Source organism: Podarcis cretensis (genome assembly GCF_951804945.1).
Source record: "Podarcis cretensis genome assembly, chromosome: 3".
Classification (NCBI taxonomy): domain Eukaryota; kingdom Metazoa; phylum Chordata; class Lepidosauria; order Squamata; family Lacertidae; genus Podarcis; species Podarcis cretensis.
This window is the reverse complement of record NC_137172.1, coordinates 7581146-7605356: the sequence shown is the minus strand read 5'-3', so window position 1 is coordinate 7605356 and position 24211 is coordinate 7581146. Positions and strand designations below refer to the sequence as shown.

The following is a 24211-nucleotide window of genomic DNA, read 5'->3' as shown; positions in this document are numbered from 1 at the left end:
AGCTGGACATTCTGGGATGGCTTCTGTAAATCTGGAACCCTCCCTGGAAAATAGGGACACTTGGAAGGGTGGTGTGTGTGAGGGAGGTGGAGAGGGAGAGGGAGAGAGAAATAACTGCTTGAGAAATTCTTTTGGAAGGCAACCTTCAGAGCAGCATTTCTTGCCATGCTCCCTTTGAAATGTGGGCCTCAGAGGGCTGGCCATGGATCAATGTGGCCATTGGCTTGATAAAGGTTAGTCACCTTCAATCCATATAAGTTATGTATTACGAAGAGAGAGAACTGGCAATGGGGAAGAGATGGATAAGTGTTTTGAATTAGAAATGGAGAGAGTAAGCTATTATTTGTGGATCCACAGACAGAAAGAAAATAAATGCTTCAAATTGTCCTGTTGAAGATGAACTTTTTTTTATTAATGTTTAGCAGGAGAAAAAACACAGAATGATCAATCAGTGCAAATAACACACCCCATATTGCATGTTTGCATTCACAATGACCAAAGACTTTTTACCCTAGTGTGTCTGTCCAAAGATTCATATGAGGTTGTGGTGATCTACAGGGATCACAATTAACATGGGATATAAGGCAATGCCACATAGTACTTGCAGAGTGCCAGAGAAAGAGAGGGACTGGGAGGTATGGACATAAAACCATACTTAGTCATGCTTAGAGTAGACCTATTACAATCCATTGTTCTTCTCCTAACATGATTGGAAGTCTTGCTCCAATCCAAACCGAAAGGTGGATGAAAGAGAAGACTTTTAAAATATGCATATTATAATATTTATGTATTTTTATAACAAATATTCTCCAATTTAATACATAACTTTTAATAAATCTAGAAAAAAGATTATAATTATTTTTTAAAAAATATTTTCCTTATCCATCTTTCAACACCATTGGTTTTCAATGTCACAGCAGAGAAATCCTTTTTTTTAACCTTTTCTTAACTATTGGGAATTTGTTTCATTTCCAGAATGTTGCGTACAGAACTGTAGGGGTCGATTTTCTCCAGCACTTAAATCCATTCAGATAAGCAGCTCTTCACCCTTGACTCCAAAGCTGATCTCAGCCATTTCAGAAGTAGACAGAGAAGAATATCAGAGGTCTTGCATTGACTGTACTTGGCTCATTGACTCCAAGGACTACCGAAAGAAAAGACAGATCATTAATACCCAACTCTGGTCATACTTTGTCTGATACACTCTTAAATGGCAAGTCTCTACAATTCCCACACTCTACAGCTGTACAACCTAACCCAAGACAATGATATACTGATAAAGTTACAATTAGGAGCTGTCTTGATTCTAATCTCTCCTTATGGGACAAAATAAACGAGGCAGTGACGTAATGGTTATGCTTCATCTCATATTAACTGAGACAGTTTATCTAATTATTGACTCACAAAATTGTGGTCTGTATTGGTAATGACGATGGGAGTAAGGAGTTTTTCAGGCATCCTGGTCCAGACATCATTTGTACTTCTGGGTACAAATGAGTAGGATTCTATTGATGAGTTCCTAGAATTAGGAATTTTCAGAGGGGTAGACATTATAGTCTCTTGCAGGAAAAACAACAACTGGAGTCTTAGAGACTAGCTATAATTGATTGCAGCATAATGGACTTCACAGACTCTAGCCCACTTTGTCAGACGTGTGAAGTGAAAACTTGGGTGGCATGTATATAAATGGGAGCATTTTCACGTGGGAATTGAATAGCAATGACTTGCAAGGATTACAGTTGGCGACAAGGGGTTTATATGTCAGACAGCCACGTTTTCAACCCTTTACAGCAGCAGACTGGAGACAGAATCATAGAATTGTAGAGGAACCATGACATAAGAGTAGCAGCATCCAACATTATGTAACTCTTGAAAAACTCAAGCCAAAAGAGGACGCAGAGTAGGGGAAAGTGTATGTGGGGAAAGCAACCAATTCTTCACATTTCTACCATTCAGTGCTCATTTGGTGGGGCTGAGCTTGAATAAAAGCACCGTCTGTGATTCAGAGAATTCTGCAAGCATGTTCGGACTCTCTGGATTTCCTGTTCTGACATCATCTCTTTGTACTGCATTAGAGGTCGAGCCACAGGATCCTCTGATTTTTAAGGCCAAATGTTTGGTAGTTAAACTATTTAGCTCAAACTATTCAAGCGTATGGTGGCAAAAAATGAAATGTCTGCTGACTTGATAGTAATAGGCTATCTCATTCAATGTGCCCTCTGTAGTACCCCGTGTTAAATCAAGAAAAGTGCTTTAAGATGTTTGCATAAAGATAGGGATTTTTATTATTATTATTCAGGCATGTCTTGGGCCTTATAATCTGACCTTATACCATTTGTAAATATGTTGCATTCTGTTTGACTATTGTTTTTATTGGATTTATTGATAGGTAATGATGTTTTCGTACAAAGATTACCATAATAAAAGACAAAAGTGGAAAGGACCTAACAGAAGCAGAAGACATCAAGAAGAGGTGGCAGGAATACACAGAGGAATTATACCAGAAAGATATGGATGTCTCATACACCCCAGGTAGTGTGGTTGCTGACCTTGAGCCAGACATCCTGGAGAGTGAAGTCAAATGGGCCTTAGAAAGAACTGCTAATAACTAGCAGTGATGATATTCCAGCTGAACTATTTAAAATTTTAAAAGATGATGCTGTTAAGTTGCTACACTCAATATGCCAGCAAATTTGGAAAACTCAGCAGTGGCCAGAGGATTGGAGAAGATCAGTCTACATCCCAATCCCAAAGAAGGGCAGTGCCAAAGAATGCTCCAACTACCGCACAATTGCACTCATTTCACACACTAGCAAGGTTATGCTTAAAATTCTACAAGGAAGGCTCAGAAAGTATGTGGACCGAGAACTCCCAGAAGTGCAATCTGGATTTCGAAGGGGCAGAGGAACCAGAGACCAAATTGCAAACATGCACTGGATTATGGAGAAAGCTAGAGAGTTCCAGATAGACATCTACTTCTGCTTCATTGACTATGCAAAATCCTTTGACTGTGTCGACCACAGCAAACTATGGCAAGTTCTTAAAGAAATGGGAGTGCCTGATCACCTCATCTGTCTCCTGAGAAATCTCTATGTGGGACAAGAAGCTACAGTTAGAACTGGATATGGAACAACTGATTGGTTCAAAATTGGGAAAGGAGTACGGCAAGGCTGTATATTGTCTCCCTGCTTATTTAACTTATATGCAGAATTCATCATGCAAAAGGCTGGGCTGGATGAATCCCAAGACGGAATTAAGATCGCTGGAAGAAATATCAACAACCTCAGATATGCAGATGACACAACCTTGATGGCAGAAAGTGAAGAGGAATTAAAGAAACTTTTAATGAGGGTGAAAGAGGAGAGCGCAAAATATGGTCTGAAGCTCAACATCAAAAAAAATGAAGATCATGGCCACTGGGCCCATCACCTCCTGGCAAATAGAAGGGGAAGAAATGGAGGCAGTGAGAGATTTTACTTTCTTGGGCTCCATGATCACTGCAGATGGTGACAGCAGTCACGAAATTAAAAGACGCCTGCTCTTTGGGAGAAAGGCGATGGCAAACCTAGACAGCATCTTAAAAAGCAGAGACATCACCTTGCCAACATAGGTCCATATATTTAAAGTGATGATTTTCCCAGTAGTGATGTATGGAAGTGAAAGCTGGACCATAAAGAAGGCTGATCACCGAAGAATTGATGCTTTTGAATTATGGTGCTGGAGGAGACTCTTGAGAGTCCCATGGACCGCAAGAAGATCAAACACATCCATTCTTAAGGAAATCAGCCCTGAGTGCTCACTGGAAGGACAGATCGTGAAGCTGAGGCTCCAATACTTTGGCCGCCTCATGAGAAGAGAAGACTCCCTGGAAAAGACCCTAATGTTGGGAAAGATGGAGGGCACAAGGAGAAGGGGACAACAGAGGACGAAATGGTTGGATGGTGTTCTCAAAACCACAAACATGAGTCTGACCAAACTGCGGGAGGCAGTGGAAGACAGGAGTGCCTGGCGTGCTCTGGTCCATGGGGTCACAAAGAGTCGGACACGACTAAATGACTAAACAACAACAATGATGTTTTCCATGGTTACCTTGTATGCTTTGTTCTCTCTCTTACTGCTTTTAGCTGTCCTGAGCACAATTTGGTGACAAATTGGTGGAAAGGCCAGATACAGATTGGATGGATGGATGGATGAATGGATGGAATGAATGAATGAATGAAAAGAGTGTTGGAATAGTTGTTGGATTGATGAATGGATTGAATGAATGAATGAATGAATGAATGAATGAAAAGAATGTTGGAATTGTCCAATTGAAAACATGATTGTATTAAGACACATGTGGGGAGGCGCAGTGCCCAAAACCTGGTTTCCTGGCAGCAAGATCACTGCTGCAGATCAGGAAAGCAAGAGGGGATGGCATGGCAGTGGAAAGGTTCGGGTGGTCCAGGCACACTGGTGGAGCCAATCTGATGCCCCCAGCAGTATGCCTCAGCTATGCTAACCTTGCCACCACACTGCCCGATACCATCCTGGTGACAGTTGCATTACCTTTTGCAGCACAGTAGACGTCCGTTTTGGCATGTTCCCCCAGTATGTTCTGTCCTAAAGGGGCATTGTCCATATTTACAGAAACCTTCTGCACGCCTGCATTCCATGGTATCATCTGCAGGATATCCAGCCCTTCCTATTACAATAAAAAAGAGAAAGGGAAAGAACCTCCTGAGTTGGCTTGTAGGAGCTGAGTAGGGGAGATGCAGGGGGCAGAGCAGAAAACTTTTTTGCGGATGCTACTGGCCTGCAATACCTCGTCTCACACCCTCGTCCTTCCACAGCGAAAGAAGCTTGCCCTCTCCTGAGCTGTGGAAACCACTTTAGTGCTGGAGGCACTTCTGTTCCTGCTTTGATTTCTTTCTTTTTTAAATTGCGATCATGGCTTGTTAATGTTCTTAAAAGTTAGAAAGGTTGTTTCCCTTGCCCTCCTGCCCTCAGAACTGCTATTAATAAATTACCAATTGATGAGACCTGCAACAAAATGTTGCATTGTGGGTTGGCTCCTGCTCAAGATTCCAGAAGGAGGCCATGCCCTGTGCCAGGATACTTCATTCCACCCTTCCTTTCCATGATGTTATGTCCCCCCACCCAAGATATTGTTATTATTATTAATACTAACAATAAGGATGCACAGGGGGATGACCTCTGTAAGTATATAGGACATTAATGTTATTGATATGTTAAAAAAGGTAAAGGTAAAGGACCTCTGGCAGTTAAGTCCAGTCGCAGACAACTCTGGGGGTGCGGCGCTCATCTCGCTTTACAGGCCAAGGAAGCCGGCATTTGTTCGCACACAGTTTTTCCGGGTCATGTGGCCAGCATGACTAATGCGCTTCTGGCAAAACCAGAGCAGTGCACGGAAACACCATTTACCTTCCTGCCAGAGCATTACCTATTTATCTACATGTACTTTTTTGGCGTGCTTTCGAATGGCTAGGTTGGCAGGAGCTGGGTCTGAGCAACGGGAGCTCAATTGATATGTTAAGACCCTGTAAATCATTGGAAGCACTGCTTATTATTACACCTGCAATTTGCCAAGGCCTTAGGACCACTTTCCAATCCTCCTTTCCTGTTTTCTCTGGAGTTCAAGGGGACAGCAGGAGGGGTCCCCAGCCCTTCAACCTCACTAATGAATCCCTGTGCATAGCCAATCTGATGCCTTCTCTGGGCCATGCTAACCTCGCACACAACCAAATGCAGCCTCTTCAACCAAAGAAAGCACACACAAATATTCTCAGTTAATAATGATAATAACTGAAGTGGGTGGACTGGTGGCCTTGGAGGGTGTCAAAAGGGACATCTGAGGCCCCTTTGTTGGGGAAAGTCTCTAGCAACCATATCCTTTTATGGGGGTTTAGAATCATAGAATCATAGAATCGGAAGAGACCACAAGGGCCATCAAGTCCAACCCCCTGCCAAGCAGGAAACACCATCAGAGCACACCTGACATATGGTTGTCAAGCCTCTGCTTAAAGACCTCCAAAAAAGGAGACTCCACCACACTCCTTGGCAGCAAATTCCACTGTCGAACAGCTCTTACTGTCAGGAAGTTCTTCCTAATGTTTAGGTGGAATCTTCTTTCTTGTAGTTTGGAACCATTGCTCCGTGTCCGCTTCTCTGGAGCAGCAGAAAACAACCTTTCTCCCTCCTCTATGTGACATCCTTTTATATATTTGAACATGGCTATCATATCACTCCTTAACCTCCTCTTCTCCAGGCTAAACATGCCCAGCTCCCTTAGCCGTTCCTCATAAGGCATCGTTTCCAGGCCTTTGACCATTTTGGTTGCCCTCCTCTGGACACGTTCCAGTTTGTCAGTGTCCTTCTTGAACTGTGGTGCCCAGAACTGGACACAGTACTCCAGGTGAGGTCTGACCAGAGCAGAATACAGTGGCACTATTACTTCCCTTGATCTAGATGCAATACTCCTATTGATGCAGCCCAGAATTGCATTGGCTTTTTTAGCTGCCGCGTCACACTGTTGGCTCACTGTTGGGTTTGCTTACATACAATCAACAATTCATCAAATTGTAGAGTTGGAACGGACTTCATGGATCATAAAAATCAAAGAATTGTAGAGTTGGAAAGAGACCACAAAGGTCAGCCAGTCCAACCCCCTGAAATGCAGGAATCTGAGCTAAAGCATCTAGGACAGATGGCCATCCAACCTCTACTTAAAACCTCCAAAGAAGGAGAGTCCACAACTTCCGGAGGGAGACCCTAACACTGTAGAACTACTCTTACTGTCATCTCATCCTACCCTCTATAATGCAGGAATGTCAACATGTAGCCCCCCCCCCCCAATCCAATTTGAAACCATACTGGACCCTGTTTAGCTTTGCAAATATACAGCCGTTGCACAAATACCATTGTACAAGCAGGACTGACATGGGCTCAGTAAGCCAATTTATCTGAGGATTGCAGTTCCAGCAGCTGCAAGGAAGTGAGTGGTAGCTCTCTACTTTTGTAGGCACACTTACATGGAAAAAAACATTTATTAAATACAGTGTAATTCACAGCTGAATGACTACATGCTGCCCAGTTTATAGAATCGCCTCTAAACCTACTGTTGGACTCTATACCTCGGAATTGTCCACCCATCTCTTACCTGGAATTATTTGGATGAAGACTAAGAAGACAGCAAAGAGAAGGTAAAGGATCTTCATGGCTGAGGCTTGATGCTATCTCACTTTGGCAGTGTAGTGAGAAGATGATTTGAAGCCCAGATGAGGTGCTTTATTAAAAAGGAGACCATATATATAAGGTTTTTGGAGAATTGCAACACAGTATTTCCGGAACAAGGTGAAGTTTGGGAACATCTGACTATGTACAAAAGACTCTCCATTGCCCTTTCTGACCACAGAGGTCAGTGACACACAAACATTCAATGTCCTTCCGTTGGCACCCACACAACACCTTTACTGCTCTCAACAGTGGCAAACAGCCAAGTGACCGAGGTAAGATTTTCCACCTGAGAGTGAGCTAATCCCCTAAAGGGTTGTGGGTTTTAAGCAATGCATGTCTTGAGCCAACATAACACAATTTCCATAAACCCCAAAGTCCACTTTTATGATTTCTGTTTTGCAATAAAGGCTGCCTGATGGGGAGCTGCATATATTTTCCATAATTAACCAAGCCCCAATTGGAGCTGTTTCGGTTTCTACGGCACAAACAGACAAGCAGTGGACCCCAGTCTCATTTTGGGTGTCTTCCAATGTCTTCTGATGCTGTCCTATTCTTTCATGTGGAGATCTTTCTTTCCTCTTAATTTCCTCCTTCTTTCCCCTGGTCTTCTTAAGAGTTACCCCACCCCACCATCTTCCTACACCATGTCAGAGCAATTAAGGGCGGTAATTTATCTGATAAATATAAATAATAAACTGATGTTTGTTTGTTTGCTATTTTCCATCAATATTGGTTTCCAAACAGCACAGCAGGTATTCATAACCTTGTGAAGTGTACCATCTGATATGTAGCTTCTGGTACTGTGGTCTCCAATTTTGGAAACAGGCCGGGATATTAGAGGGCCAGTGTGGAGAGCCAGTGTGGTGTAGTAGTTAAGAACGGTAGTCTCGTAATCTGGGGAACCTAGAGCTATTGGAGAGCCAGTGTGGTGTAGTGGTTAAGAGCGGTAGTCTCATAATCTGGGGAACCGGGTTCACGTCTCTGCTCCTCCACATGCAGCTGCTGGGTGACCTTGGGCTAGTCACACTTCTTTGAAGTCTCTCAGCCCCACTCACCTCACCGAGTGTTTGCTGTGGAGGAGGAAGGGAAAGGAGAATGTTAGCCGCTTTGAGACTCCTTAAAGGGAGTGAAAGGCGGGATATCAAATCCAAACTCTTCTTCTTACACCATGTCAGAGCAATTAAGGGCTGTAATTTATCTGATAAATATAAATAATAAACTGATGTTTGTTTGTTCGCTATTTTCCATCATTACTGGTTTCCAAACAGCACAGCGGGTATTCATAACCTTGTGAAGTGTACCATCTCATAGGTAGTTTCTGGGACTGTGGTCTCCAATTTTGGAACAGTTCGGAATATTAATGCGTGGTTGGAAATGAATTTAATTTGCTTTCCTGTTCTGAAAGTGGTAACTGTTGTTTCCCACTTCAAATGAAAAGGGAAATAGTGGTTGGTTGGTTGGTTGGTTGGTCAATCAAGATGGTCAATATGGTTCTCCCCCTCTTCATTTATTCCCTGCAACAAGTAGATACTAGTTTAGTGGGGTAGGAGAGCTGAAAATAATGCCAATTTATTTCACATCTGGCAGCCAATGTGACTCTTTGGTTTCAGATAGTACAGTGGTACCTCTGGTTGCGAATGGGATCCATCCCGGAGGCCCGTTCGCAATATGAGCAGAATGCAACCTGCGTCTGCGTGTCTGCAGGTCACCATTCACCGCTTCTGCACATGTGTGTGGTGTCATTTTGCACGTCTGTGCATGCACAAGCGTCAAAACCCGGAAGTATCCCTTTCTGGTACTTCTGGGTTGCCACGGGACGCAATCTGAAAAAGCTCAACCTGAAGCAAACGTAACAGGAGGTATGACTGTACATGGTTAGACCAGTCTAAAAAGCCTTGGACAGAAATTTTCATGGCCCTCTAGAGGCTATGGTGGTTCATTTACCAGAAGTAATGTATTTAGTGTTAACTCTGAAAGTATATGGTACTCGATTCTGACCAAACTAAGAGGCTAGAGGGGCTTTGTGTCTCTGGCTTTTTAGGCTCGTCAACCCATGTAGTATCTGAAACCTAAGGGGCACATTGGTTGCTAGATGGGATTTTATTTCCAGCTCTCCTACCACACTAGTTATGTGAAATGGCAACCCATGCCAGCCCTTTCACAGATACAATATACTGAAATGGGAAAGAAATGGGAAAGTGAGGCATGCTGTGACTCACACCCTGACACCCTGTTACATATTGGCTCAAGCGTCAGAGCCAGGTGACCATCACTTTCAACCTTGAGACTGTACAGCTGAACAGGAATTGGCAGGAACTGATAAAGCAATGATTGACCAGGCTGACTTTCAGTAGGTAATCCAATCCCCCCTGGAGATGGAAAATCCTACTCTTGCCAAATACTTAATTCAACAATGGTGCTGATTTTGAAATACCTAAGTAAATAAAGGGCAATACTCTTTACACCATACTTCCTGATAAATCAGGTTCCAGCACAAAATACCTCTCCTCAGGCATGATAGCAATCAGTAAACCTACCAGATTTCATAAGTTTGTTCTGCTCATTTTGTACCTTCCATTACACAAACCTTGAGACTGTACAGCTGAACAGGAATTGGCAGGAACTGATAAAGCAATGATTGACCAGGCTGACTTTCAGTAGGCAATCCAATCCCCCCTGGAGATGGAAAATCCTACTCTTGCCAAATACTTAATTCAACAATGGTGCTGATTTTGAAATACCTAAGTAAATAAAGGGCAATACTCTTTACACCATAAAAAGGTAAAGGTACCCCTGCCCGTATGGGCCAGTCTTGACAGACTCTGGGGTTGTGCGCCCATCTCACTTAAGAGGCCAGGGGCCAGCGCTGTCCGGAGACACTTCCGGGTCACGTGGCCAGCGTGACATCGCTGCTCTGGCGAGCCAGAGCCGCACACGGAAACGCCGTTTACCTTGCCGCTAGTAAGCGGTCCCTATTTATCTACTTGCACCCGGAGGTGCTTTCGAACTGCTAGGTTGGCAGGCGCTGGGACCGAGCAGCGGGAGCGCACCCCGCCGCAGGGATTCGAACCGCCGACCTTTCGATCGGCAAGCCCTAGGCACTGAGGCTTTAACCCACAGCGCCACCTGCGTCCCTCTTTACACCATACTTCCTGATAAATCAGGTTCCAGCACAAAATACCTCTCCTCAGGCATGATAGCAATCAGTAAACCTACCAGATTTCATAAGTTTGTTCTGCTCATTTTGTACCTTCCATTACACAAATATCATGAGTTATCTGTTCAGCAATTGCAGGGTTCCACTAAGTTCTTATACTACATTTCCAGAGGCAGATCTTTCTTAGAAAAGAGTCATTTTAGAGTATCACCCTATATATTTAATAGTGCTAATTGTGGGCATGCCTCCATTTCAGCTTTAAATGTTTGTGATGGCTTCATAACCAATGGCTTCAAGTTATAAGAAAGGAGATGAGCAGAGGTTTGATTGTCATTAGTCATGGATGCTTAGGGTCCCTTCCCACTCTATGATATTTCTGCAAACACTTCCATCCAAAAAGCTGAGACCAGTGGGCATTCCCACAAGAAATGGAAAGAAAAGTGGCTTCACAGTCATCCAGTGCTTTACCAGCTGCACTGGCTCCCAGTGGAGTACAGGGTCAGGTTCAAGGTGCTGGTTTTGATCTTTAAAGCCCTATGCGGCCTAGGACCCTCGTACCTATGGGACTGCTTCTCCTGGTATGCCCTGCGGAGGACCTTAAGATCCATAAATAACAACACTTTGGAGGTCCCAAGCCGCAAGGAGGTTAGATTGTTCTCAACTAGGACCAGGGCCTTTTCAGCCCTGGCCCCGGCCTGGAGGAATGCCCTACCACAGGACATCAGGGACCTGCGGGATTTGACATCTTTCCGCAGGGCCTGCAAGATGGAGCTGTTTCGCCTGGCCTTTGGGTTGGACTTAGTCTGACCCATTATTATTATTATTATTATTATTATTATTATTATTATTATTATTTGATTGAACCCCTTATATGGGATTTTGTATATAAATTTTCCCTCGGCTCTTTTTGCTGGCCCATGTAGGACCAGCATGGATAGTTGGCCCTGGTGAATATTTGACATTTTCTCCTCTTATGATATTGATTTATGGGCTACCACTAAAATGAGGCTGTATTTTAAGCTGTATTTTAACCTATATTTTAATCAACTGTTTGTTTGTTTGTTTGATTTATTGATTGATTGTTTGTTGTTTAAAATGTTTTTACTGTATTTTATATTTGGTGTTAGCTGCCCTGAGCCTGGACTTGGCCGGGGAGGGTGGGGTATAAATAAAATCTTCTTCTTCTTCTTCTTCTTCTTCTTCTTCTTCTTCTTCTTCTTCTTCTTCTTCTTCATGGGAGCAAACTTCCAACAAAGTTGGAAAGACTGAGAGTTTGTGTGTGAAATTTTAACTTGCATACAAGGCTATTTGGGTATAACTTTCAGAGAACCTTCACATATATGCAGATGTAGGTTTGAACTGTTTAGGTGACCAAATACTGTTCTATATGGAATCTTCAATACTAGTATTAAGATCCTTTTCCCTTGTAGCTTTAAGGCTCTTTAAATGGCCAGTAGTTATACTTAAAAGCTCCTGATTTATAATTGACACCAGACCCCTTTCCATGTGTCCTTGATTCCATATTATCTGTTTTTATTTAATTAGAGGTCCAGTGGCCTGTGTTATTGGAGTCTTATCCACACTGTCCAACAATCTCGTCCTCTGTCATCCCCTTCTCCTTGTGCCCTCAATATATGTATGTATGTTGCTTTTGTTGTGTGTACCTTGACTCTTCTCTTTTACAAAGGTCTTGCATGGGAGGGGGTATTTTTTCCTAGAAATGAATATTGTTGTTTAGTCATTTAGTCGTGTCCGACTCTTCGTGACCCCATGGACCACAGCATGCCAGGCACTCCTGTCTTCCACTGCCTCCCGCAGTTTGGTCAAACTCATGTTGGTAGCTTCGAGAACACCGTCCACCCATCTCGTCCTCTGTCGTCCCATTCTCCTTGTGCCCTCCATCTTTCCCAACATCAGGGTCTTTTCCAGGGAGTCTTCTCTTCTCATGAGGTGGCCAAAGTATTGGAGCCTCAGCGTCACGATCTGTCCTTCCAGTGAGCACTTAGGACTGATTTCCTTCAGAATAGAGAGGTTGGATCTTCTTGCAGTCCATGGGACTCTCAAGAGTCTCCTCCAGCACCATAATTCAAAAGCATGAATTCTTCGGCGATCAGCCTTCTTTATGGTCCAGCTCTCGCTTCCATACATTGCTACTGGGATAACCATAGATTTAACTATACGGACCTTTGTTGGCAAGGTGATGTTTCTGCTTTAAAAGATGCTGTCTAGGTTTGTCATTGATTTTTTCCCAAGAAGCAGGTATCTTTTAATTTCGTGGCTTCTGTCACTGTCTGCAGTGATCATGGAGCCCAAGAAAGTAAAATCTCTCACTGCCTCCATTTCTTCCCCTTCTGTTTGCCAGGTGGTGATGGGACCAGTGGCCATGATCTTCGTTTTTTTTGATGTTGAGCGTCAAACCATATTTTGTGCTCTCCTCTTTCACCCTCATTAAAAGTTTCTTTAATTCCTCCTCACTTTCTGCCATCAATGTTGTGTCATCTGCATATCTATATATTTATATGCTGGTGTGGTAATGGGAGATGCTATCCTGTGTGGCTTCTCTGAGGATGCTACATCCACCCACATGGTTGCCCTGATGGATATTTGAAAGCCAAGCAGGTAGATCATGTGCCCTCATTTCTGCAAACATAGCACAGCATTGTGTTCAGCCTCTTGCTATCTGAGTAGTAAGCCTTCTAAGCTTTAGCAAGAGAATATATTACGGCACGTCGTGCAATAATTTCCTCCCACAACATTTAGATGAAAAGGAACACACAAAGAACATTTGACCCATTGGCATTTAAAAACGTATCATAAAGGGACCTTTATCCCGTAATAAGCTACTCCCACCACTTTCAAAAGAATCCTATGACCCATCTTCATTGCGTAGTTGTCGTTAGCATAGAATCTTTAATAATTTCAAAGTGAAGATTTGTTTAATAATAATAATAATTTATTTTTATACTCCGCCCATCTGGCTGCTGGGTGGCTTCCAACAGAATATTAAAATGCAATAGTCTATTAAACATTAAAAGCTTCCTTAAACAGGGCTGCCTTCAGTCTGGTAGTTGTTTTTCTCTTTGACATCTGTGGGAGGGCTGAAGAGCCCCAAATGCATCCTTGGAAAGGGTGGTGATAAAGCTAGAATTGTTGATTCCACAAGCAGAGTTGAGGTGTCGTCCCATCACTCAGAGGCAGCACTGAAATATTTGGAAAACAGAAATCAACATTGACTATAGGGAAGGGGGGTGGCCAGGTTTCTGCTACACTTGCGGAGTCTGCCCTGTCACTCACAATCAAATAATGAATGACAGATTTTATTCTGGACAGGTCTAGCATTCAGCAAAAGCACCACCAGGCTAGAGGGTTGGCTGAGCTGTGTCACCAGGTTGAGAAATGAAGTTGTTGAAGCAGAGGAAGAGAGGGCTCTGATGGGACAAACCCTACTCCTCACCCCTGTATGATTTTGCTCACCACCACACAGGGCCAGACCACTTATGAGGCAAGGTGTGAGGTGACTGCCTTGGGTGGCAGGATCCAAAGGGGCAGCAGATCTGGCCACAAGGAACATATTGTCTGTTGCTGCTGCTGTGGTGGGAAGAATAACTGGGGCATAATACTTCAAGGGCGAATCTGTCATCTCCACAGCTGCTCCCTGCAATGCCTCCTCTACAGCAACCTCTTGATGAATAGGAGGCACTGCTGGTTTCCTCACACCCGTGTTCCCAGTGTAGATCTTCACTTGCCCCTTCTTGCCTGACTGGGAGGTGCCATTTTGTCTTTGGCCTCAGGGCCCAAAATTTCTCAGGCCAACCCTGCCTGCACATTTCCCACTATCAACCACCCCAGGGGTGACACTCCCACTCGCACCCTACCTCCCTCGACCGTGTCCCAAAAAATATGACATCCATATGAAACTGTGTGTTTGAGTGTGTTGCGTTCATTATTCTTACATTGCACAGCAATTGTAATACCGACGACATTCTCCGATTTTGAAACGTGGTGGAGGACACATAAAGTGGATGCACATACCACTGAATAAACGACATGTTTGTACGCCAAGGATGTCAGTTCTTCCTGCAACAGTGCAGAACTCATTAAAGTAGGCAGGCAAGGAAGGAAGGAAGGAAGGAAGGAAGGAAGGAAGGAAGGAAGGAAGGAAGGAAGGAAGGAAGGAAGTGTCCTGCCTAGAAGATTTGGTTCAGATTGCTCTCTGTCACTTTGGGAAGCAACCTGAATTTCTCCAAGTAGTTCTGTGGTGTGTCCAATGGTGCCTTCAGTCTGGGAGGCTGCAGGGATCAAGTGCATCCCCCAAACTCTGAATATTTTCACAAAACAGCTCTTCGGCATCCAGAGCTTTGACATGTATTATCAGCCATTCACTGATGTTCCAGAGCTCAAATTCTTCTCTAAACCACCTGATTCCCAAGACTGGATGTCAGGGTATGGACCTGCTCTGGATGAGTTCATTCTCCTCTGAAGAAGCAGGTGCACAACTTGGAGTGCTTCTGGCTCCACAGCTGTCACTTGTGGCCTTAGGAGTGCCCTGTGTCTTCCATCAGCTTTGGCTGGTGAACTAGCCGCACTCCTCTCTGAACAAGGATAGACCCACATCTGGTATGTTAGATTACTGCAATGAATTCTACATGGGGCTGCCTTTGGAAATATTATGGAAACTGCAGCTAGTGCAAATTGCTGACCAGGATCAGAAGTTCTGAGCATATCACTCTTCAATCTTAGTATGACCATACCGGGTTTCGATTTCTTTCTGAGCTCTATTAGTTTCTGGATCCCAATACAGGGGATTATAGGTTGGGGGAGTGCTGATGCCCTCAAGACCTATTTGCAGGCTTCACAGAGGAATTTGATAGACCATGCAGAAAAATGGGTGATGAAGTAGGTGGACCTTTGGAAGTTCTGATCTAATTTTATTCTAATATTGTGTAGCCTAAACCTTTTTATAAATCACTGTTCCCCAACAGAGCTCAGGAAAGTCTTAAGTAATAACATACCTGGATTGAGAAAGATTGTGAAGGTGAAAAGAGACAGAAGAACATATCGGGTTTTCATCATTATGATAAGGCAGAGGCAAGATGCTCAGTTGGGAACTGAAAATAAGAGAAACAACAGACAATTATTTTTTTAAAAAATAATGATGGTGGTGGGCATACTTCAGGCTGGTTTGTATTCTTTGCAAGAAACTCAAATTCACCCACAAAAACACTTTCAGAATGAAAGAACATACTGAATCTGAGAACATTCTGTGCCTATAACTTTGTTTCCAATAACAGGTGATGAAGTAAGTTTTTTACATATCTGTCTTACACAGCAACAATACCACAAGATAAAAAGATTATTAAACAACAATACAATAATATACGAGACTGGTAAAGAAAAAACAAATTGCAAAGCCCTGTGCTATACTAATAACTAATTAATAACTCTGACAGATGTCAACCCAGTTTCTTAATCAAGTATGCATGCATAAATAAATAAATCTTGTCTCTGTGTTTGTTTCTTATATCTTACGTAAATTCAAAGATTCATAAAATTTTATAATTGGAAGGGACCACAAGTATCAACTTGTCCAACCCCATGCAATGTAGGAATCTATTTTGTCCAACATTCGGCTCAAATCCATGACCCTCATATTTATTATTCTCATTCTTAAACTTATGCTTATGCTTATTCTTATTGATTGAATTTATATACCACCCTATACCTGGAGGTCTCAGGGTGAATGTTAAGAGCCTCGTGCTCTACAGGCTGAGCTATCCCAATTCCTAAATAATAAGTTAGTTTCACCATTGCTGCGGTGCCCCATATCTTTATATACCATTATATACCATTATTTGGGAGATGGAACTATGATAGTTCTCCACTTTCCTGAGTCTCATTTCACGTCCGAGGACAGTTGATTTATTTATTTTTTATATTGTTAAAAGGTCATCAGTCAGAAGCCATGCCAAGCTACTGTGAGTGATAAAGGGGCCTAACTGTAATTCCTAATCTACCCTTGGTCCACCCCTGATTTTTACCATTTTTCAGATTGCAAAATATGAAACTATGAAAGCTGTAGGAGATGGATGTTGTGCTAGAAGAGTGTTCTGGAAAATGTCTAGCGAAATATTAGAGGTTTTCCTTATGGGTGAAGCAGCATATGAAGTTTAACACATATGGAAGTAGGAGAGTCACAGATGTAAGCCCTATATTCATGTACGAAATATGCCAGCATAAAGTCAAAATGAGCTTTTAGTGGATTCTAGTGGAGTGCAATGTTACAAAGAATGTCTGTTCTTTTAAATGATTTTCAAATTGATGCGTTGCTTTTCCCTCCCTCTTTCTCAGCAACTGTGCATGCAGCGTTTTCAGAGTGTTTGGGGAACCATGGGCCATGGGCACAATATTCTCTTCGTTGGCCCTTGGGCACAATATTCTCCCTGAGATCTCCCTTGTTTTCAGGGCTCCCTGAAAATATAACTACAATATACCATAAGACTTGTGATATATATTTGATGATGTGCATCCTTCTCTACCTTAACCTGTGTGTCTCAAATGTAAAATGTTTTCAAAAGTGCAATGGGGAAATAATTCAGAGGTGTGTTCATAACATTAAGGACATTAGCCTATAAGCATTCCCTGAATATGACTTTCTCTAAATATGCCATGACGTGCATCCTTCTCTACCTTACCCTGTGTGTCTCAAATGTAAAATGTTTTCAAAAGTGCAATGGGAAAATAATTCAGAGGTATGTGCATAACATTAAGGACATTAGCTAGTAAGCATTCCCTGAATATGACTTTCTCTAAATATCACCGAACAGCTGCAAGATATTTGATTTTCACAGCTAGTTCTCAGAGCAGAAAAACAAGCAACTCCAGCCTCTTTTAAATGTTGTGTTTGCCACAGAACACAAGGAAAACCTCCATATTCTCCATCACTGGCAAACAGCAGAGAGTGTTAAGTGCCAATGGGCTCAGAAGAAAGTTAGGCTGGAAAGACTCTCCCTGCAGTTCAAGTTATCCCCAGGCCATTCCTACCTTCTCCCAGCAACACACCAATGACCTTCTCCAGTAAGTGGTTGGATAAGAAATTGGAGTCAACTTGAGAAAATTTGTAGATCTGAATATAACTTTTTGCAGGTGGTTGGTTAGTGATAGTGATGAAAGTTTCACCTACTGAATTCGCCTTGGCAGGAAGTTTTTTATAAGCACAGGTGTCTAGTGGCACAAAGCATCCTCCCAGACTCCTTGCATTTGATTGGGTCAGGCTGACAATGAGTCCAGATGCAAGGAAGGACTATGCAGTGCTCAGACCAAAATGAAACGAAACATTTGATTGACTCCCTGCCCCCATAAAGTGGACCTTCATAACTACTTTCCCCCTCAGTCTCGCCCAAGCCTCCAAGCACCTGAACTAGGGACCCCATACAAAACCAACCTCAATCTCCCCCATTGAGTGAGACTTCTCACATTGGGTTCCCTGACCAACCTCTGTTTTGAGACATTTGAAACAGGCAAAATCTGATGACATCATCAGTTCTGAGCTTCCTACCAGAATTCACAGCTTTCCAAAAGACACTAGACAGGTGTCTGCAGCTTCCAAATACCAAAATTGGTAAAGAATGTGAGGTATAATGCATTTGGAACTTATTATTATTATTTCCTTATATGGGAGAGAAAATATAATCCATATTTGAATAGGAATACAGGACACATTTACAAAGGAAGCTTTGCAAGTCAAGCCAGTGGTCTATGTATGTCAGAATTATCAAGAATGACTGGCAGAAGCTCTCCAGTGTTTCAGGTGTGGCATCTTTTGCTGCAGCTGTGATTGGACCTGTGAGCCTCTTCATGCACAGCATCTCTCTACCATTGAGCTATTGACCTAGGTCAATTGCCCTTCTAATCCAGCATCCTGTGGTCACACGCGCCAACCAGATGCTTGTGGCTTTGTCAAGATGCTTGTGCAAGCAGGACCAGAGTTCAAGAGCACTCTACCCTTCTTAAGCTTCCAGCAATTGGAATTCAGAAATGTTACTGCCTCTGACCATAGAGACAGAATATAGCCCTCATGGCTAGTAGACATTGATAGTCTTCTCCTCCATGAATTTGTTTCTTCTTCTTTGATAGCATTTCTTTCTGGGAGTTATTAACACGACACAAATCTATATGACCACTCTACTAATGGGTTTCACAGGTTCTCCTGAATACGATATTGTGTTACTGGGACCGAATTTTGAATTAACTCCATGCTATTTAAAGAAAAATGATATCTATAGGGGCTTGAGGCAATATTGATGGATTAAATTCACTGCGTGGGTTCAGTCTTGATTTCCATTGTCCTTAACTCTAATGCCAACTACCATTGTGAAGCAAGGAATTTGATGTCAGTTCTCCAGGCAGATGTGACCATTCTGGAATGGTTGACGTGGCTGTAATTCTTCATGGATGCTTTGGAAAGACTTCAAACATTTCACCCACCCACCATCAGTGAGTTAAAATAAGAAGTGTTCTGCAGGTTTGCAGAGGGTTCAGGTGGGTAGTATAATCAAAAGGCATGAATGCTAACTAGATATCATTGATAACATCACCCACTTTCCTATTGACTTTCAGGCATCACTTAAGGACCATCTAATGCTGTCTGGGTGATTTGTTTGTCTGGGAAAATGTTTGTCTTTTCCCACAACTTTTGCCCATGCATTGGACAGGATTTCAAAACCTGCAGCTTCTTTCAGTGTGTGTGATGTGTTACACATGACATACCGGTATATATATATATATATATATATATATATATATATATATATATATACCACAAATACTGATAAGTTTTCAGTTTTTTATTTTGACTTGGTATTCTACTGGTAATAATATTTGTACTATTTCTTAAGTTTCTTTGGCTTTCTTTTTGTCAAAGAAAAGTGATTAATGTTGTTGTTGTTTAGTCGTTTAGTCGTGTCCGACTCTTCGTGACCCCATGGACCAGAGAACGCCAGGCACTCCTGTCCTCCACTGCCCCCCGCAGCTTGGTCAGACTCATGCTGGTAACCTCGAAAACACTATCCAACCATCTCGTCCTCTGTCGCCCCCTTCTCCTTGTGCCCTCCATCTTTCCCAACATCAGGGTCTTCTCCAGGGAGTCTTCTCTTCTCATGAGGTGGCCAAAGTATTGGAGCCTCAGCTTCACAATCTGTCCTTCCAGTGAGCACTCAGGGCTGATTTCCTTCAGAATGGAGAGGTTTGATCTTCTTGCAGTCCATGGGACTCTCAACAGTCTCCTCCAGCACCATAATTCAAAAGCATCAATTCTTCGGCGATCAACCTTCTTTATGGTCCAGCTCTCACTTCCATACATCACTACTGGGAAAACCATAGCTTTAACTATACGGACCTTTGTTGGCAAGGTGATGTCTCTACTTCTCAAGATGCTGTCTAGGCCTGTCATTGCCCTTCTCCCAAGAAGCAGGCGTCTTTTAATTTCGTGGCTGCTGTCACCATCTGCAGTGATCATGGAGCCCAAGAAAGTAAAATCTCTCACTGCCTCCATTTCTTCCCCTTCTATTTGCCAGGAGGTGATGGGACCAGTAGCCATGATCTTCGTTTTTTTGATGTTGAGCTTCAGACCATATTTTGCACTCTCCTCTTTCACCCTCAATAAAAGGTTCTTTAATTCCTCCTCACTTTCTGCCATCAAGGTTGTGTCATCTGCATATCTGAGGTTGTTGATATTTCTTCCGGCAATCTTAATTCCGGCTAGGGATTCATCCAGCCCAGCCTTTCGCATGATGAATTCTGCATATAAGTTAAATAAGCAGGGAGACAAAATGCAGCCTTGTCGTACTCCTTTCCCAATTTTGAACCAGTCAGTTGTTCCATATCCAGTTCTAACTGTAGCTTCTTGTCCCACATAGAGATTTCTCAGGAGACAGATGAGGTCATCAGGCACTCCCATTTCTTTAAGAACTTGCCATAGTTTGCCATGGTCGACACAGTCAAAGGCTTTTGCATAGTCAATGAAGCAGAAGTAAATGTCTTTCTGGAACTCTCTAGCTTTCTCCATAATCCAGCGCATGTTTGCAATTTGGTCTCTGGTTCCTCTGCCTCTTCTAAATCCAGCTTGCACTTCTGGGAGTTCTCGGTCCACATACTGCTTGAGCCTTCCTTGTAGAATTTTAAGCATAACCTTGCTAGCATGAGAAATTAGTGCAATTGTGCGATAGTTGGAGCATTCTTTGGCACTGCCCTTCTTTGGGATTGGGATGTAGACTGATCTTCTCCAATCTTCTGGCCACTGCTGAGTTTTCCAAACTTGCTGGCATATTGAGTGTAGCACCTTAACAGCATCATCTTTTAAGATTTTAAATAGTTCAGCTGGAATACCATCACTTCCACTGGCCTTGTTATTTGCAGTGCTTTCTAAGGCCCATTTGACTTCACTCTCCAGGATGTCTGGCTCAAGGTCAGCAACCACACTACCTGGGGTATATGAGACATCCGTTGCTTTCTGGTATAATTCCTCTGTGTATTCTTGCCACCTCTTCTTGATGTCTTCTGCTTCTGTTAGGTCCTTTCCACTTTTGTCCTTTATTATGGAAATCTTTGTACGAAATGTTCCTTTCATATCTCCAATTTTCTTGAACAGATCTCTGGTTCTTCCCATTCTATTGCTTTCCTCTATTTCTTTGCATTGCTTGTTTAAGAAGGTCTTCTTGTCTCTCCTTGCTATTCTTTGGAAATCTGCATTCAATTTCCTGTATGTTTCACGATCTCCCTTGCATTTTGCTTGCCTTCTCTCCCCCGCTATTTGTAAGGCCTCATTGGACAGCCACTTTGCTTTCTTGCATTTCCTTTTCATTGGGATGGTTTTCGTTGCTGCCTCCTGTATAATGTTACGAGCCTCCATCCATAGTTCTTCAGGCACTCTGTCCACCAAATCTAAATCCTTAAACCTGTTCCTCACTTCCACTGTGTATTCATAAGGGATTTGACTTAGATTGTATCTTACCGGCCCAGTGGTTTTTCCTACTTTCTTCAGTTTAAGCTTGAATTTTGCTATAAGAAGCTGATGATCTGAGCCACAGTCAGCTCCAGGTCTTGTTTTTGCTGACTGTATAGAGCTTCTCCATCTTTGGCTGCAGAGAATATAATCAATCTGATTTCGATGCTGCCCATCTGGTGATGTCCATGTGTAGAGTCGTCTTTTGTGTTGTTGGAAAAGCGTGTTTGTGATGACCAGCTTGTTCTCTTGACAGAACTCTATTAGCCTTTGCCCTGCTTCGTTTTGATCTCCAAGGCCAAACTTGCCAGTTGTTCCTTTTATCTCTTGACTCCCTACTTTAGCATTCCAATCCCCTATAATGAGAAGAACATCCTTCTTTGGTGTCACTTCTATAAGGTGTTGTAAGTCTTCATAGAATTGGTCAATTTCAGTTTCTTCAGCACCAGTAGTTGGTGCATAAACTTGGATTACTGTGATGTTAAAAGGTCTGCCTTGGATTCGTATCGAGATCATTCTATCATTTTTGAGATTGCATCCCAGTACAGCTTTTGCCACTCTTTTGTTGACTATGAGAGCCACTCCATTTCTTTTACGGGTTTCTTGCCCACAGTAGTAGATATGATGGTCATCCGAACTGAATTCACCCATTCCCGTCCATTTTAGTTCACTGATGCCCAGGATGTCAATATTTATTCTTGCCATCTCATTTTTGACCACCTCCAACTTACCCATGTTCATGGTTCTTACATTCCAGGTTCCTATGCAATATTTTTCTTTACAGCATTGGACTTTCCTTTCGCTTCCAGGCATATCCGCAACTGAGCGTCCTTTCGGCTTTGGCCCAGCCGCTTCATCAGCTCTGGATCTACTTGTACTTGCCCTCCGCTCTTCCCCAGTAGCATGTTGGACGCCTTCCGACCTGAGGGGCTCATCTTCCAGCGTCATAACTTTTATATGCCTGTTGTCTTTGTCCATGGAGTTTTCTTGGCAGGGATACTGGAGTGGCTTGCCGGTTCCTCCTCCAGGTGGATCACGTTTGGTCAAAACTCTCCACTATGACCTGTTCATCTTGGGTGCCCTGCTCGGCATAGTTCATAGCTTCTCTGAGTTCTTCAAGCCCCTTCGCCACGGCAAGGCAGTGATCCATGAAGGGGAAAGTGATTAATAATTAGTGGTAATAATAGTAATATTAAACCACCCCAGTATTTTATGGTCTGATTGTAGAAAATTTACAATGACAATGAAAAATATATTTTGAAACTACAAAATGCAGATTTCCCTCCCCTTCCACATTTGACAGATTTGCACTTTGCCTGTTTTCATTTTTTAAAAAATATATATTATAGAATGTACCACCATCATCTAATAATGACTCCATCATTTAATAACTATGTTCAGAAAGAAAGGTACATAAAAGGAACTATTTTTTTATCCCTTCTGATTTGTATTATTGTTCTTGTTGTCCTTGTTGTAGTCGTTGTTGTTAAGATGAGAGCTTTAACTCATTCACAGAAGATTTGTTCCTGGTGTTTCAGCTGCAGAAGAGCCAGAAGTGCATTGTTGGCAAGGGTCGTGATAAAGCTGAAATTGTTGATTCCTCAAGCAGAGATCAGGTGTCTTCCCATCACTCAGAGGCAGTACTGAAATATTTGGAGAACATAATATTGACTATAGGGAGGGGTGTCAATTCTCAGTTACATATGCTATGTCAGGTCTGTCATTCACAATCAAATAATGGATATTTGAGGCTTTATTCTGGGCTGATCTAGCATTTAGCATCAGCACTACCAGGCTAGAGGGTCGGCTGAGCTGTGTCTGCAGATTCTGAAACATAGTTGTGTTTGTGTACACACACACAATTTTGTAAGTTTGTACAGTATTAGCTGTTAGAATTCCTGCTCCATGACTGCAGTCATGGGATTGTTGTTTTTTACATGATGTGGTATGTTTTGACTCCACAGAGTGGGAAGTGACGGAGAAAGGATGTTTGTGTTACTGTGTTCCGTGAAGTGGGACTGTTGTCCTTTGTTTTTTCTCTTTGCTGTCTGATGCTAGAGAGAGAGGGAGCCATGTTGCAGTGCTCCGTGTGTGTTTATATGTAAATAAAGTAGATAAGCCAAAATGCTGAGTTGCTGAGGTCTGTCATGCAATCTGCGAGGACTCTGCGGATCCCTAAGTGTGCTGATTTCTGTTGGCATCGGTCGCTGTGATGTTCGGGCTGAAGAAAGCTTTTGAAGCTCCCGAACAAATGACCAGGAGGGAGAGAACATGCCAGTCGGGCATGTGTCTCTGCCAGGGTCCTACTCAAGTGTAGGACAAGCTCCTGACATTAGCGTCTACAAGCTTTATTGACAGAAAATATTATAACATGTACTCTCAAGATGTAATGATCTCCTCCCACCACGTTCTAACACTAAAGGAACACACAAAGAAAATGTTATAACATGTACTCTCAAGATATAATGATCTCCTCCCACCATGTTCTAACACTAAAGGAACACACAAAGAACATTTGGCCCATCTGAGTTGTTCTTTATTAAAAAGAGATTATCTTTAATTGACTCAAAGCAGAGATTATTTTCTGGTCTTTCAGCTGCTAAAGTGCACACAATGCATTCTCAGTAAGGGTGGTAGTAAAACTGGAGTTGATTATTCCTAAAAATGGGGATGAGATTTCCTCCCAGCACTCAGAAACAGTGCTGAAATATTAGGAGATCAGAAATTAATATTGACAAACACAAGCATGGGGAGGAGCCCAGGACTTGTTCCAGTCCTATGTTCTCTGGTTATCTTTTCTCCTTTTCTTGGCAACTTGT

At 42.6% G+C, this 24211-nt stretch overlaps 2 long non-coding RNA genes across 2 annotated transcripts; both read right to left on the bottom strand.

Moving 5' to 3' along the window:
- Positions 1-390: 390 nt before the first annotated feature.
- On the bottom strand, positions 391-7315 carry LOC307211950. Its single transcript, XR_013836634.1, has 3 exons — positions 7160-7315; positions 4549-4684; positions 391-1144 (listed from the first exon to the last, which is right to left on the bottom strand). It is a non-coding gene; the product is annotated as an uncharacterized lncRNA (long non-coding RNA).
- Positions 7316-13452: 6137 nt separating this feature from the next.
- Positions 13453-17565, bottom strand: LOC307211980. Its single transcript, XR_013836677.1, has 4 exons — positions 17435-17565; positions 15406-15501; positions 14347-14470; positions 13453-13593 (listed from the first exon to the last, which is right to left on the bottom strand). It is a non-coding gene; the product is annotated as an uncharacterized lncRNA (long non-coding RNA).
- Between the last annotated feature and the right edge of the window lie 6646 nt (positions 17566-24211).